Genomic DNA, 4,797 nt, shown 5'->3' on the forward strand with positions numbered 1-4,797 from the left:
ATATATCTCTCATGATTTCAAAAATTATGTCATATGCTAAATCAGTAAGCATAATATTTATTCTTTAGCATGTTAATGAAAATATTGAAGATTCTGGAGTGAGAAGAACACCCATAAAAACTCAATTGATCTGTACCTCAATTTTGCTAAGGAATACTATATGATCCCTTTTTGACATAATTATGAAACCTGTAGCCTTTCTGTAGTTCTGGAATCTAGTTCTGGAATCTAGCTTGATACTGGAATTGGGCCAAAGGTATGAAAGGCAAAATATATTAAATTTTTTTTACTCCTTCCATAAAGGCTGTTTTTCTGTGACAGAAAAATCATTGGGTTTATCTGAAGCCATTTCTTTTTGGCATGTCTCTTGATTTTTAGTCCTCCAGTTTTATTTTGGTTAGTGATAGTCTTTCTCTTTCAGTATTTGTATCTTTCTCTGAGTTTAAGTAAATTGACTGATTTGTAGTTCTTATCTCCGTCTGTCCTAACATTTTTGTTTTGCAATTGCAAAGCCCCATTTTTTATCTGCTTGTTACCTCACCTTTCTTCTGTTATATTGATGGTTACTTTGAACAGCTCTGAGACTTGTTCACTTCTTCTTTAATTTTCCTGATATTGCACCCAGAAAACCTGAAACATTTCACTTCTATCTGAAATCTCCAACCTATGTTTATTTACCCTAAACCAAAAATTCTCTTTAAGGAACTGTCTAAAGCTTATTTTAAAGATTCCATTTTCCACAACACATTTTTATAGATTTTCTTCTGTGTTAGGTAACCTTTTCCTTAGTATGTATGCTACCTCTGCATGTCCTAAATACCACCTGTGAGACTAGCATCAGTTTGTCCCTTGCCCTGTTTGATTTGTCTCTGTATTCACACAGCATTTTTCTGTAAGTTTTACATAACCTACTCTACTTTCCACTTTCTGTATTCTTCCTTGAGGCTGAAATCATGGAAGAAGGTCTCTACAAATAAAACTAAATGTTCTCTCTCCTTGGTATGTCCTCTTGTAGGAGGATCCTTTGGTTGTGGCAAATCAGATCCCTGTAGTCGTGGCAAAACTTATGCCTTTCTCATGCATTCTCATTACTCTTGCCATTCCTATGCATTGTATTTGAGTGGAGACCTTCCCACGTCATATACTTCCTCCCTTATTGACCTCTCCATCTCCTGTGGAGATCTGATGATCTTTTGTGTTACACTGTCCGTGTGAATAATCTCATGAAGCTGCTGCAATGCCAATCAGATAAAATTTTCAGAATCTGATATTTTCTAGTCTTTTTCTCTCACTCACATTCTATTTATTTTTATATGTCTACAAATTTATAAGATCTTTGGCAGATTGACACACTATCCATTTGATTCTTCCATGAAACTTTTACAATTACCTAAGATTGTACCTCTACTTTTAATAATCTGTGCTGGATCAACATGATCATAGTATCTCTGTGAAATGCAGCATGCTGATACAGAATTTAGGCTTATTAGCCCAGTCAATATAATCAAATCTCTGTGATATTCTGATATGAAATTCATTGCATAACTTTTTACAATACATTTGTTTGAAAGTGAACTTGACTCAGGGTGAACTCTCCTTAGTTGATTGTCTTCTTGTGGCTCAGGCTTGGATTTTAGCCATTTAAATATAGAATCAGCCTGAAACGTCAATAAGTAAATGGACGGGATAACAAGCACCAGTTATCTTACCTTCTTAGAAATATTAACTAAAATAAAGGTCAGAATTTATTTCCTCGTAAGTACACACAGAAGAGGCCTCTTTTAAAGAGTCCTTGAACATAAAAAACCTTTGCTTATTGTGAATCAAAACTAATTCATTTTATAACTTCCAGTTTGATTAAGAACAATGTCATTTTTTCCCAGGAGCTTGGGTAATATTTTTTTCTTTCTCTCTAAGCCTAACAATGTTAATGTTGCACTTATTGTTTCTTAATTTTACTCTTGTCTTTACGACACTGACTAATCATCCAAATTCTATCTGCTACTGTGCCAGAGCCTCCTGGGTAATAACAGTGCTAGTGCTTGATAAGTGGCTGCCAGATAAAGCTCATGTTGGTTCAGGACAAGCTGTGCCAACTGTAATACAAAAATTAATGAGTAAAGACAGAAAAAGTATGTAAAAATTATGTTAAATTTTGGTTATTGAATCTGTGCATGCTCAAATAAATCAAATGTTTCAAGAGGCAATGCATACTAATTTTATTTGCAATTAAATGAGACAGGAACTAAAAGAATGCTATTTTTCTGTATATCAAGCTCTCTGTTGGGGCCTTTAGTGATTAAGTCTTTTCTACATATAGCAAGTTTTCTATTTATGAGAGATGAGTTGGTAATGGAAACTAATTTCTGACTGAAAGAAAATACATATAATTTACAAAGAAGACAAAGGCAACAAATAAAGAAGTGGAGATGGAATTGCAGATTCTACATGCTCTTTTTTGAGAGTATCATAATCAGAAAGAGCTGTGGTTCAGGAAGAAGATTAGAGTACGTTCTAAAAAAAATTCTTTGGAGTCAGGACAGATATGGAGGGGGGCAGTGAATTGCATTCTGTACATGAGCAGAAGATAACGTCATGCATAGGAGCTTATCAATCCCTTTTTTGATATCTTTGCGTAGAATTAATAAAACTTCCTAATTCAGTGCATTCGCCTTTATTAGAAAAGATGCGTGCATTGAGGCACATTGATCATCCTTTGCATAAAGGTCACTTAGTTTAGGACATTTGGAGATGTACAACAGGACTTGTCTCCTGTTTTGACAGACATGAGAATAGGTAGCAAAAAGATGGAATGGAGAATGATAGCTATGGAAGAAAAAGTTCCTTTTGAAAGCCTTACTTTAGACTTTTGCTTTACTCTTCAAACATGGGGGTTAATCAGTGTCCTTTTAATAGCTGCTCTGCAGTCCTATTAGTAAAGAAGGGGAAGACAGAGGGAAGTTTCTGCCTTAAACAGTGTTCAGCAATTCAAGAGTAGCAAAGTTTACTACAGGAAAGTTTCTCTGGAGTCCATGTATGTTTATTACCAGAGGAACTAGCTACATTTGTTTTGAAAATGTGCTATTGATAATTTCTCAGTTGAATTTTTAAATAATTTGACTTTTTAAAATCAGGTGAAGCTTCTGCATTGGTATGAATCACATCCAGATCTATCTTTTCAAAAGTGTGGGAAAGTTCTAGAGGCAGCATCTGCTTAACCTTTCTGCTTTTGTAGAAAAGGATGGTTGTTTTTTCATCACCCAATGTGCTAAGTATTATAAAGTTAAATGTTATAAATATTTATTATTAATTTAAGTCTCCTAATCCTGCCTTTCTTCAGATTAGCCACACTGACATGTATATTACTAAGTAGTTGAGGCAAGTGTTATGTTGGACAGACCAATAAAATGCAGTGAAGTGTGTGACAATAGTCACAAATGTCCATCATTAGCTGTTTTATTACTGTATTGAAACATTTGACTTGTTTACCTGCAAGGATAAAATCTCATCTAGGCTTAACAGAGGTTTTATCTAAATGCCTCTGGGGTCGAGTGTGTGTCATGATAAAGTTCAGCAGCTCTACGAAGTCATCTATTTTCCATCAATCAGTTTGACAGTGCTGTTTCGTCCACTAACACTTTTCCCTTACAGTCTCTGTCTGCACATATATTATTAAATGTTCTCTTTACTTTCCTCTCTCCTGTTAATAACTTTTCTTATCTTTTCAAAATGTGTTAAAAGTGCAGTTATGAAGGGTGCTACCACATTTGTCTGTAACCTCTTTGCTTGCAGGTTTTGATATTACAGTTGTGGAAACTTTCATAGGTCATGCATCTGCAATCGCAGTGAACCCTGCTGTCCTTGTGTTGCACATCCTTTGTAGCATCTAGGCCAACAAAAGGATGGCAAAAGGGGCCCTCAGGGGGCACCTTCACGTAGTGAGGGCCCCCTTGGTGAGTATGCTCATGCTCATGACACATCCTGGATCATTTATGATTGTACAAAAATGTCTTTATAGCCCTGGGAATTAAGGCACAAGTTGAAGTGAACATCAGAATATCTTCTCATTAAAGGCAGTTTTCACAGTGGTAAGAGGGTACCAGCTGGAGCCCATAAAATCGATATTAAATCTATTTATAAATATATTTTAAAATTGTCTTAAAAAGCAAAATAAGGCTGGCATGACCTCATTTGTAGGTAATATAGCATTTTTTCAGATCTAAAGCAGATAATGAAGAGAGGCATAAGTTTCTAAATCACTGATAAAATAGCAGGTGAAGTGCAATGCTGAAAAATGCAGAAATGATGGAACACATCCTGTAGTAGCTTATCTGTTTATGAATATACACACACATTACATCCAAAGCACGGAATCCCAATTTCACAAATTTTGTGTTCAGTATTCTGTTCTAATATTGTGGCTATTAGGAAAAATATCAAATGTTTCCAATTTTTAAGTCAGTAATAGCCTACCTAATAATCCAGTTCTTTCAGAGACTGATTATAATTTTTAATTATTAAAATTAAAAAAATAAACTGATTTGATTTTTGTGGTAAGGCAAGTATTTTTTATTTTGACAAAAAAGGTCAGACTTTGTTTTTCTTGGCCTTACAGACAGAGTAAAACTGATGCCATCTAATTTACTGCTAACCAGTACTGACATAATGTTATAAATCTCTTTATATTCATTCTTTCTGTAAACTTTCAGAACTCTGAATGTTACAGAATTTTTTTCTTGATTTCTTCTCTCATTGTATGCTATTTGAACCAATGGAAATATTTTATTTTGATGAAAA

This window comes from Catharus ustulatus, chromosome 3 (assembly GCF_009819885.2).
Source record: "Catharus ustulatus isolate bCatUst1 chromosome 3, bCatUst1.pri.v2, whole genome shotgun sequence".
NCBI lineage: Eukaryota > Metazoa > Chordata > Aves > Passeriformes > Turdidae > Catharus > Catharus ustulatus.